Below are 13,416 nucleotides of genomic sequence, written 5' to 3'. Positions count from 1 at the left end.
CATTTCCAGGAGTGTAATTACATACTAGATGCTATCACTACAGTAGCTATATTCAGTGAAATTACAGCTACAGGAGCACCAGAAATTAATAACAGTGGAAATGATATTCCTGTTGTCTTTGATGGAATTTAATACAAGGGAGGCACACTTCAAAGAATGGCTATTTTGGAGCAAAAAGTGTTGGACAGTGGTGAAGTTGTAGACTGTCAAAGAAATACTATATATTTCCATGGATGCTCAGTAATAGACACAGATCGAAACAGAATGGCTCTTCACAAACATAGTTGTGTGAAAAACTATGAAGGTTGAAGTGGGAGGCAGGAAATTTCTCCTGCTCTAGCTATCTCCAGTAGTCTGAGTCTTAGAGAGGTTTACGGTATACTGAATAATTCGGCGAAGGAGGTAGCAAAGCATACAATGCTGTCCACTAGAGTAAATCTTATAATATCCCGGTAATAAAATTAGAATGTGTGGCAAATGTTAAAAAGAGGATGGGCATCCGTCTTCATAGAATCTGGAGCAAACTCGATGGATCAAATCTTTCTGATGGCAAGTCTTTGAAGTATAGGTAGACGGATAAAATTATGAACGAGTTGCAGAAATATTTTAGGAATGTCATTAGGGAGAATTCCGAAAATCTGATGGTAACCACGAAAGCATCGTGGGCTACTTTCTTCGACTGTATATCCACTGCCGAGAAGCCAACACATTTTTTATGTTCGCCAGTCCCTGATACATGTTGCAAGTTTAGGTAAGCGCAGGTATCTGGCGACCTGAGCACAGTCGTACACAAGCACTCGATTCCTGATTCGATTACGGACTACATGGACCCAGTGTACTGAGGCGTTGCCCACCCTGATCCATTGAGGAAATGATTGCACGGAAAAACTCAAAACGTAAATGAGGCCTCAAACGACAAGTTGTCGATCTACATCCCAAAAAATGTGTTTTTTGGTTGCAGGACTTCATAACTAGGAGGGTCAGGTACTGTGATCGCGAGGAGCAATATTACCAGATTAAAAGTTTTAGAACAGTCAGCTCTATCACTCTGACAGAACACTGTAACTATTCTAAGAGAACTTCTAAGATTAAGTACCAACATGCTACATGTGTGTTACTTACCATCGATCTTTAACGTAGCTTGGGAATTTGGTTAATTGCTACTCATCGAGCAATGTGGCACAATTTAAGACACACTCGTTCGTTTTCTGGAATTTACTCACTCACCTCACTGATTTTCTTAGAATGACGGTCTGCTCTGGGTCCTGTACAATGTGTCTCAACCTGGAACACGTATTTAAAAGGCGGACTACATTGTAGAAGTGAGGAGAGTGTACAAAGTATCCTTTCTCGTCACTGTAAGGAAAAGTCATCCTATCACTTCACAATGAGCTACAAAATAAACCAAGGTCTTGGCTCTATATGTACTCTCACTTTAGTGTCACACGTGCTGCTACCAGGTACTCCCTAACATACAGTACCTGACTTGCTCACACTTTTCACTGTTCTGTTCACTTACACAGTACACTTTCTCACGAGTAGCCAGCGTAAATATGCAATTTACATCTGCTGTTCAAAGAACCACAACATTAACCACTCAATAAACATATGGAAAATTAACACAGTGTTTATCAATATTGCAAGCTGGCTCAATACTATACAGTTCATTATTATTCGGTAATGTGAAATTTATGAAATACCACTTCCTAGTATGCTGTGTGGAATTTTATAAGCCACCAGAATAAGCCACAATTGTCTCTAAAAATCCACTACTTTAAAAAACGTTGTTTATATAGAATCTCCTCAGTTTTCGAACCAGTCAGCTTATCATCATGAGGAAATACAGAAAATTTTTACAATGTAGTAGATCATCGGACTACTTCTATTTACGTTATCAAATATTCATTATGAATTTCCAAGTTTCAAGCGTTCTAAAGTCTCCCATTTCCAGAAAGCGTGATCCTTCTCCTCTCTGATTGGCAGTAACATGGCACAGCATCAGAGCTTTTCGTGGATACTACGGTAATTTTACTTTTCTGAGCAATGCTCAACAGGAAATTTAATTCAATCATTTTCTAGTTATAGTGCTTTTTTGTAAATAAAATAAACTTGTAAAAGTATTCCTTATATCACGAAGTGAAAATTTTGATACTAGAACTCTTAAGTAGGCTACTTCACAACAAGCATTCCAGGTCTTATGTGTGACACTCCGACAGTACAAGTCTGATTTAGAAACTCAGCTGTTATTAATTATTACTGACAAAACCCATAACATACATACAGCATTCACACCCTCTCGTCGCGGAACAAATGAAAGTAAATTCAAAAATCTGGAATAATAATAACTATTTCGAACAGAAAAAATTACGTAACGTCTAAGAAACAAAATATTTTGTAGTTAATTACTTACCAATCTAGTTCTCATTTTAAGTCGTGTTCAAGATTTCTTGTAATGAGAAATGGTAAAATCTAGATTTTGAGTAAATTGAAATCACTGAGTCATTATTTCAATATAGATCAGAAACTTGAACAGCATTAAATATCGTTGTTCTGAAAGATTACAATAAAATTTTATGATAAATGGCATACAGGAAATGACTTTATTAATTGGCCGGCTGGTGTGTGATTTTGACTTATGTAATCTGCAAAGCGTACAACCGCGTGACTAGTACTGCATCAAATAAGCACAGAGACGACCTGTGGAAACTGCCCAGCATGGGATCTAGTTCTGAGAGTCGCCAGGGAGTGGCAGCAAGAAGGATCTTACAGATTCCTAATCGTCACTGCGTACTGCTACGTCACAGCTTGGTTCGTGTTTGTGAGGACGGTGGTTTAAATCCACACCTGTTCCGAGATCATGGCTGTTGACGATCAAGATATGCGTAGCTGTGCATGGCGTGTGATATCTGTTTTGTGCAACTTTTAAGGTGATGATATAACCACAAGTACTATGTACTTGAGCGAGAAAATGCTCGAAACCAGCTAATACTACACATTAAATAACAGCCTGCTGGAAGTCGTTTTTTATATTTATCGAGGTTGTGTCCATCCAGAGGAAGTCAAATAATATGATGAATAGTCAGTACTTCACAGGGCAATAAATTATACTTTCCAATTTAGACACTCTGCAGTGCGTAGAATACCACACAGTTTTGTTATTATTTATCAAAACATGGTTCACAGCATATTTTCGTACACATTCTGCTTTTTATTGCCTTGTCCTTGTATTTCTTCCGATTTGTATTATCATGGAAATGGAAGTAAGCGTCTGGCGTCATTAACCGGGAGGTCTTCCGTGGCAGGTCCGGCCGCCTTGGTGCAGGTCTTATTACACTCGACGCCACATTGGGCGACCTGCACGCCGGATGGGGATTAAATGATGAAGAAGACGGCAGAACACCCAGTCCCTGAGTGGAGAAAATTCCCGGCCCAGCTGGGAATCTAACTTGGGCCCGTAGGAAGGCAATCCGTCACGCTGACTACTCAGCAATCTGTGGTATCATAAACAGAGCTTTACTAAACTTACCCAAAAAGAGTAACTACAGAGGTGGTGATGAGGTTAAGGCGTATGAACTTGAAATGAGTGGGAGTGGGACTCTATTCCCACTACAACCACCATCTTTTCGGTTCTCCATATTTCCGGTATTCGGTTAAGATGAATGACTGAATGGTTCTTTTGAAAAGATTAAGACGGTTTACCTTTCCCGTACTCGCATTACGCAAGCTCGTGCACCGCCACAGTTTACCACATCGTCGACGGCACGTTACATGTAAATCTTCTATCCATTTACGTATCAGGTAAAAAAAAAAAAAAAAAAAAAAAAAAAAAAAAAAAAAAAAAAAAACTGCGCTTTTCTTCAAAATACTTCCACTGGCTGACAAAAGTGTGACGGATGTCACTGTAGCTCCGTACACCTACAAACCACGGGTGGTTACGTAAATGATTAAGAGTTGCTATTCTTTGTGGTAGGTAGAGCGGCCCCCAGAGTGCATTAATGTTTCTGGAGTTTTCTGAAACAACCGGGCTTGGCAAGGTATCTATGGAGCGTGATTAGTGTCACATGCTGATTCGTCACTGTGACGGTGATGGAGATGTAGCGCACTAGCTTGAGACAGTGTTACCAACAACTGTCAGGTTTCGAAAGGGTTACCGTTATCGGTCTCTATTTGACCTACTGGTCAATACGTGCAATATACAAAATTATAGGCATTTTAGATGTGATAGTTGCCTAATGTTGGAGATTATGGGAACGTGAGGGCAAACATACTTCTCGTTAAGTTTTGTATCGATCACGTCTGACCACTACAAGAGAAGACTAGCATACTGTGTATAACACACGTCTTAATCCCTTTACCTCAACGCCTACCATCAGAGAACTACAAGGGACTTCCAAAATTCTGTGTCATCCTGCACCATCGGTTGGAAAGTAGCAGCAGCCGGACGAAGGAAGTACCGCCCAATGCCTAGGCTTCAGTTAAGACTACAATAAAAACTGCTGCGACTGGAATAGTCCCTGATCGGACAGCATGGACAGGTCATGAGTAGCGTCGCATTGTGTTCAGAGATAAGTATCGTTTCTGTGAGACCCTACATATTATCGACAAGTACGACAGTGGCCTGTGGAGGTCTCATTCCTTCAATGTTTTGGAGAGTTACAGTGGTATTACCCCTGGCGTCATGGGGTGGGGAACCATCGTGTATGACTTCAGACCACTGTTGGTAGTGATTATGGGAACACAACGGTAAATCACAAAAATCCAGCGCCCTCCTGTGCTGCCTCTCATGCGACTGTATTATGGTTCTGTTTTTCAACAGTACAATGCTTATTCACATGTGGGACTTGTCTCTATGAACTGTCTTGGTGATGATGACTACTCCCGTTGCCAGAAAAATCCTCAGATCTGTTCCCGATAGAACATGTCGTGGACCAGTTCGGACGTCAATTTTGTCCCAGAGCCAAAATACAGGACATCAGGGCCCAGATTCAAGAGTTGTACGCTTGTCTGAGGCGACAATACAACAGCTTTGTGACACTTCTCCCAACAGAATCAGGAGATGCAACCAGGCCATAGGGGGGGGGGGGGGGGGCAACATTTATGTTCTTTGCAAATTTGACTCAGTTTCGTTATCAACGACATATCGTAACAACCTCTCTCAGTCCGCTGGACAGAGTGGCCGAGCGGTTGCAGGTGCTTCAATCTGGAACCGCGCGACCACTGCGATCGCAGGTTCGAATCCTGCCTCGGGAATGGATGTGTGTGATGTCCTTAGGTTAGTTAGGTTTAAGTAGTTCTAAGTTCTAGGGGACTGATGACCTTAGGTTAGTTAGGTATAAGTAGTTCTACGTTCTAGGGGACTGATGCCCTCAGATGTTAAGTCCCATAGTGCTCAGAGCCATTTGATCCATTTGAATCTCTCAGTCCATGTTTCCCCCTTTCAGTTCTGGGTGCTACACTTTTGTTGTTAAACTGTGTGCCCCTAAACACATACGTAGTGACTAATCTAACTGACGACGAAGCTAGTCTGCTCCTTCAGTCCGAGCTGGTCTGCATCCAAAACAGTCGACCAGTACTAAAAAATACGTCACAGAATTTACAAGTTCAAATGTGAGTAGGAAAAAAGTAGAAAGAAGAAGACTGAAACAATGAAGAAAGATGAATACGAGTCTATATTTTCCATCAAAAAAACTGAGCGATCCAAAATTAACGAATAAAGTGAATGAATATAGACATGTGAAAAAATAAATGAAAGTAATTATGAAAGTTTATTCCTGAGAACATTTCTCATTTCTCCCGCTTTACATTTTAATTTTAATGAATGATCTTTCCGTTAAGTGTCTCACTTTAAGGATTTATAGTTCCGATAAGCAAGATCTCCTTCAGCAATCAGACATTTTCAGCTATTTCATTTTCATCGGCGCCACTGGCCTGAAAAAGAAAATCTTTCAATCCAGTATGTACTGGCAACAATAGCGATTTCTCATGGCTGTGATCTTTTCTTGTTTCCAAATCCTTGTACACTATATATCAGGTCCTTACACTTATTTAATAGACGAAACGTTTTTCTTGAGACATAACAGAAGTGTCTGCAGCATATGTGTAGAAATAGTCCGTCACTGTAGCGTTTCCATTCTTTGCTATAGCGATTTAAATCACCAGCTGAAGTGAAGTCCAGTATAAACATATGCGCCCATCATCTTGTCTTAGGTCTACCAGGCTCAGAATGCAATACATATCTCTGTGGTGTGAAGTATGAAGCACATAAGTAAAATGTAAAGACACTGCAAAACAAAAGCTTTCTGAGCAAGAAAATCGTGAATGTCCTGTTATCGTATACTAGAAAAATATGAAATGTGGACTTCAAATCCTTTCTATTGTTTAACATGGGAAATAGGTACATGATAAATAAAAAAATACAGCTAGTACATTTTTTCCCTATTTGTATTAAATTCTACTTAATTATGTAGGATATATTGAGTTTGGAAGGGAGCCGATCATCTGAATATTGCTAACGCTGCTTGCCGATTGCTCTCTACGATTAAGGCCACCGCCCATGAGAAGTGATGAAATGACAGCTGAAGAAAAACGATGGTACTATTTAATGTAATTTGAAGAAATGTGTGATTTGTCTTTTAAAAGGTTGCCAACAATTGTTACCACGCTATTTACGCATTATTAACGTCATTAAATGAAAATGGAAAGACAGATTATACTTCCCGATAGATGACATCAAAATGGCTCGGAGCACTATGGGACTTAACTGCTGAGGTCATCAGTCCCCAAGAACTTAGATCTACTTAAACCTAACTAACCTAAGGACATCACACACACCCATGCCTGAGGCAGGATTCGAACCTGCGATCGTAGCGGTCGCGCGGCTCCAGACTGTAGCGCCTAGAACCGTTAGGCCACTCCGGCCGGCAGATGACATCCCCCAGTGGATAGAAGCACGAAGTACTCCTATAATATTTTATTGCTGTACTTCTTTGTATTTTTTACACCACTGATCATGTCTTTTATAACCGTGTGCTATCACAATACTGGAATCTAGTTTGACCTATACATAGTTAATACAGTGTAGCAACACCTGATGAAACACTATAGTATCATTAAAAGTATCCTTGAAGGACAGTAGAAGGGGAAAAGACAAGAGGCAGACAGACTAGAATACATGAACCATGGAATATATCAGCTGCATGATCTATACCGATCTTGGGAGACAGGCCGAAGACAGAAATGGATGGCGAACTGCTGGTGGCCAACCTGATGGTTGAAGAGCTTAGAAGTAGAAGAAATGTAACTGAAAATAAAAACTATGGGAGTGGTAGGTAATTAATTCAAAAATGGTTTCCTAAGCTACTTCCTTCGTCTTAGATCAACGTACAAACCTGAAGGCTATGGCAATATATCCGATGTCCCAATTCTCGTAGAGCAACCAGCCTCGGCATCATCCCAGATTCGGCTAGAAACGGACTGGAGAGGACTTATTAGCAGGTTTAATCTCTGGATGACTGTCAATAAAACTCAGGCGTCACGGCTCGAGCCACAGTCGTGCATAAAACTGTAGTTTATGATAGTCAATAGAATATCATTTATGTTTCAGTGATAGTGATTAAAAGAGATTGCGGTTACACTTACCCGAACACGGCGGCAATATTCGACACATTTGCTCGTACTTGCTGTGCACCAACTACCTGTCTTTTCTGAAAGGTATTGGTCTACAGTCTTGTGGTACACGATCGTAGCCCATAGTGTGGACAGTATCCTAAATAGAGGAATAAAAAATGACAGTTGCAGCATCTGCATGGCTCTCTAATAGTGTAATGAGAAGTATATGTTCCACTTCCACAATTGGTTTGCTATGTTTTAGGAAACTTATCACTCTACTTATTTTATGATACTCACAAGTAGCTTCGGTTTTAATCACGTCGACATTGATAATTGTAACAAATGATTTAATTCACTGTAACGTTCGTACACGAATTCCAAAACAGATCAAGATAAACAATTTAGTAACTTTCCGGACACCTACAGCTGGTCATTGAAATATGGAGTTGATGACGGTGGTACTTTAAAGTTCTTTTCGTATTTTCTCCTGCAATTCATACATCCTTTACTGTTGGTGATTATCTAGCCACAAAATCATTCACCGTCCAAGCCAACAACTAGATGACAAATTAAGAGGGTGACACAAATAGCTGAAACTCGCATGCGCAGTACGTCTAAAAATGTTTTCCGTAGAAATACGTAATTTTTAGCAGGTAGTGTCATTCTCATTAATTGTGTCATTCTAGGTATACTTCCGTGTCATTTTAAAGTTAAAATTCTAACCTAACCGACTTTTCAGCGGTTTTGCAGTGTCCTTCCTTTCGGCGTGCACTGATATATCTGCGTAGTATTCAGTATTGTGTTTACAGATGAGTCATAAGAACAAAGACGTAAAAATCCATAAAGTTTGTTGGTCCTAAGATACTAGAGCTATTTTCTTCAGAGAGAGAGAGGGGAGGGGGGGGCAGACTGTACGGTGATTACAGTGCTTACTCGTAATGCGTTTTCCTGCTCTACTCGCGGAACATCGACTTCAGTTCTGCATGCGCTGTTCCTTTAACTAGTAGCCCTGGAGATGGCAAGAGTAACATGGCTCAGATGTCGGATTTCCGTATTTTTGGTTTGCAAGTATTTTGTAAGGTCACGCGTCAATACACGAAGAAAGATTTCAAAGAGATTAACACCTTCTGTAAATCCGTACGTATTTCTGTATTACCCGAAAATTACCTTGGAAAATTAGAGTACCGACTGAGCTAATTTATAGCGTCTCTAAAGCCATAACGCAATTAAATTACCAATAACAACAAGTATTAGAAGTAATCTGAAGATGAACAGTAATGTGCAGCACCCCTTAAACAACTATGCGCTGGGAGTGGTAATAAGGAAGAGCGTAGGCCTCCTATAGTTCAATAGCCCTATTATAAAGTTGCTACCAAAACAAGGACAGGTTCGTTGCTGATTCAAACAAAGTCCAAGCCAGTATGACAAACAAAATAAAAAAAGAGCAACGTGTACTGCGAGGACTGCAGTTCGGAAATCGTACAATAAATCACAAAACAATACAAAAATAGATTTTAGTCTTACGCGACGTCAGCAGGCGAGTGAAAGTCACCTATCTGTTCACTCAGCGAGATTAGTGGTACTCAAAAAATTAATGACATAGGAAAAGCCGAAATAGTCTATTCTGGTTCCAAAATTACTTTACTGAAGAAGGTCATAGTGCGGTTTATCCTTTCCAAAATGGCAATGACACCAAAATAACGAGGAATATAAAAACCGTCTAAATCGCTCAACAGGGGTAAATAACTGGACCGAATGAGATAATTTAAAGATTTTATGTACATTGTGCGAAAAAATAATGGAAAAACGAAGCGTTTCAGGCATCTGGGTTTGTTTGATATATTCGGATTCATATAGGCCTAATTCCCTGCCGTCAGTTAGATTAGGACTATGGAAAACATTTCATAGAAGCTTATAACGACATCATAGTGATACACAACCTCCTGTGTAGCTATTAAAATCCTAAAAATTCAGCTTTCTCTGTGCGTTCATGATATTCTGGAGGACGTTAACGGCATGTTCCTTGGCTTCCTTGGCTTTTCGGAGGCATTAAGTACAGTTCTACTCTGTCAGCCATTGGACAAAATATGAGATTACGAAAAATAGGTCTAGTTATTGGACCGAAGGTCTCCATCTAAGAAACATGAATCACCAACGTACCGTAAAGGAATGCTATAGGTCTCATGGATAACGGCTTAAACTGGTGTTGTACGTATAGAAATGTCAACCCCTTAAAATACAGTAGTAGTAAAACTGCAGAAGAACAGCACAGTATCGACTCGTCTGGCGGGAGCTATTGTCTGTCTTAGAGCATTAACAAATGCCATACTATACCTAGCTTCTTTGGTGAAAGAACCTAATACTGTTTGAACAAACGAATCGTGATGAAATTGACAACAGTCTGGTAGTATACATCTGGAGCAACTTAGGGTGGAACGACCACATAACGTAACCTACAGAACAGTAAGATAACGGAATCAAATTCTTTGGTAAATTCCCAAGGGAATGTGCTTTGTCTGTGACTGAAGAACGTTACAAAGAATCGTTCAAGTGATTCTTCAGAATTTTTCTCACTCTGGTGCCAATACCAGCTAGAATTAACGGGAGAGACAGAGGTGAATTAAAGAATTGCAATTTTGTTTTTAAGTGCGGAAGTGCCAAGGAAAATCTAATCCAGCAACCGAGGCAGACGCTGCTGTCACGAAGAGGTTTAGTGTAACAATTTTACTGTACGTTTCGTGCAGAGCATTGCTCCCCCCAACATGCATCTCACGAAAAACCATAATAGGGAAGTCAGAGAAAACAGAGCTTATACGAAAGCTTACCAACAGCAAGTCTTACCGCTCACCTTTGTCAATAGTACAGGATACTGTATCAATAATAATCGTACAGGTAGTATTCGCTGCTACGCATGACACGATTACGTACGAATTAAATTACTGATTTGTATTAGTAGTCAACAATTGTAAAATAAACGTTTCTCTCATTTGTTGCTCCCATGTTGTTCCATTAACAGATTTTATATCTTGATTAAGCTCATTATTCCTTCATATAAATTTCCAGGTTCTCGGGAATAAGTATGAATTAATAACTTTATTAATTACTTTGATGGTCGATGTACATTGTTTTATCTCCTCTTTCAATGCAGATTCACCTTTGTTTTATGCGCTGATAACTGAATTACATATGTTCTGCCGTTAACAACTGTTAACATTATACAGTTACAATAAAGAATTACTTGTCACGGTGTATTTGTTAGAAAATATATATAGATCTGCCACCTTTGAAAAGCTTCATCAATATCGAGCCACTCGGGGGCAGTGAAGTGTTCTCTCGCTCCGCATGAAAGCAAAAATTGCGAAGCCCGAGCACCGTCTAACGGAACCGGACAGTTAGAACTGCTTTGAACTGTGGAAATAACGAATGTGTGTGTAAACTTCAGTGCGTTTCGCTTTAGAGACAATCACTCATGACTGAACACACTTTGTAAAAATGACGAATGTACATCATTAGTGTAACTTCCTTTTGCGACGGATCGCGTACACAACATTTTGCGCCATAGCGTAACAACGTACCTGTAATAAACCGCTCCATCACTGCCAAAGAGTTGCTTGATTTATGAAACTTGTTACGACATAAGACACAGTATAAGGTCTCAATCAGTCATGCTCCTGTAAGCCACGATAAAAAAAATTGTGCAGTTTCCATGGAATCAAATGTAATTTATTAGCATCAGCTAAACCTCACCAAGTGCGTCACTTCCGCGATCTGACATGAGGCCAATGCCTATGGAGCACACATTCGTTAACGAGAATGCAACAATGTGTCTGAAAATCTAATACGGCAAGGGCAAATTCGTGACACGTTAACGCGCTTTCTAATTCCTTCAAATCTAACCTCTCGCGTAAAAGAGCGGTTATAGTGTTGTCGGCTTCTACCAGACATGTCGATTTTGGAAACGTCGCAGTTGATCATGGGAAGCGAAATATTAGATTAGATTAGATTTACTTTCATTCCAATTGATCCGTAGTGAGGAGGTCCTCCAGGATGAAGAACATGTCAGAAAAACAACAATACATAACAAATATTTACAACTAAAACAAATAAGCTAATGTACCATCCCACAGGTCCCAAGTGGAATGATCGCCATTTTTAATGAACACTATATGAAAGAGTCATTTTACAAATACTAATGCACTGAATTTAAAATAAAAATGTTTCTTGATTTATTTATAAGGTTATAACGTGTAATACAACTACTATAATACTTATTTACAATGAAAACATTACTGCACTGAAATGGTGCAGAAGTTAGATCAGAAGTTAGATTCTACTTACACACACACACACACACACATATATATATATATATATATATATATATATATATATATATATATATATATATATATATATACAATTAACACACTATTGCACTGAAATTGTGCAGATGTTATATTGTATATACACACAAATCAGTCGGTTTTACTGAGAAATTCATCAATGGAGTACAAGGATTTGGCCACCAATAAATCCTTTAGGCTTCTCTTAAACTGAATTTCATTGCTTGTTAAGCTTCTTATGGCTGCTGGCAAGTTATTGAAAAAGTGTGTTCCTAAATAATGCGCACCAATTTGTGCAAGACTAAGTGTCTTTAAATCCTTGTGTAGATTATTCTTATTTCTAGTATTGATTCCATGAATTGAGCTGTTGCTTTGAAAAAGTGATATATTTTTAATGACAAATTTCATTAAGGAATAAATATATTGGCAAACAGTAGTTAGTATCCCAATTCCCTAAACAGGCTTCTGCAGGATGGTCTTGAGTTCACACCACATATAACTCTTACTGCACGTTTTTGTGCCCGGAAAACTTCAGCTTGGCTTGATAAATTACCCCAAAAAATAATCCCATATGACATAATGCAATGGCTTTTTTATTTTTATATCCCCTATGTCTGACACTAGACTGGCAATGGCAAGGAAAGCGTTTCTCAAGAAGAGAAGTTTGTTAACATCGAGTATAGATTTAAGTGTCAGGAAGTCATTTCTGAAACTATTTCTATGGAGTGTAGCCATGTATGGAAGTGAATCATGGACGATAAATAGTTTGGACAAGAAGAGAATAGAAGCTTTCGATATGTGGTGCTACAGAAGAATGCTGAAGATTAGATGGGTAGATCACATAACTAATGAGGAAGTATTGAATTGGATTGGGGAGAAGAGAAGTTTGTGGCACAACTTGACCAGAAGAAGGGATCGGTTGGTAGGACATGTTCTGAGGCATCAAGGGATCACCAATTTAGTATTGGAGGGCAGTGTGGAGGGTAAAAATAGTAGAGGGAGACCAAGAGATGAGTACACTAAGCAGATTCAGAAGGATGTAGGTTGCAGTAGGTACTGGGAGATGAAGAAGCTTGCACAGGATAGAGTAGCATGGAGAGCTGCATCAAACCAGTTTCAGGACTGAAGACCACAACAACAACAATGTCTGACACAATTCGCATTGCAAATAAAGATTTGTTAAGACCCTTCAGCAGTTCTGTGGTGTGCTTCACCCAGTTGAATTTCTTATTAAGCTGTAATCCCAAGAATTTAACACTGTCTACTTCTTTATTCTTGTCATCGTATATTGGGCATATACTCCTGGGACACCACTTACAAGCTCTGAACTGCATGTAGCGTGTTTTTTCAACGTTTAGTGACAAACCAACCGGTGATTAATGTCCACAAATATTTTATTAGCTGATCCTTCGAAGACTACACTTGATTTGATATTTATTGCAATGTTTGTATCATCGGTAAACAA

Source organism: Schistocerca gregaria, chromosome 1 (genome assembly GCF_023897955.1).
Source record: "Schistocerca gregaria isolate iqSchGreg1 chromosome 1, iqSchGreg1.2, whole genome shotgun sequence".
Taxonomy (NCBI): Eukaryota; Metazoa; Arthropoda; class Insecta; order Orthoptera; family Acrididae; genus Schistocerca; species Schistocerca gregaria.
The sequence above is the reverse complement of the archived record's forward strand: the minus strand, read 5'-3'. Positions refer to the sequence as shown.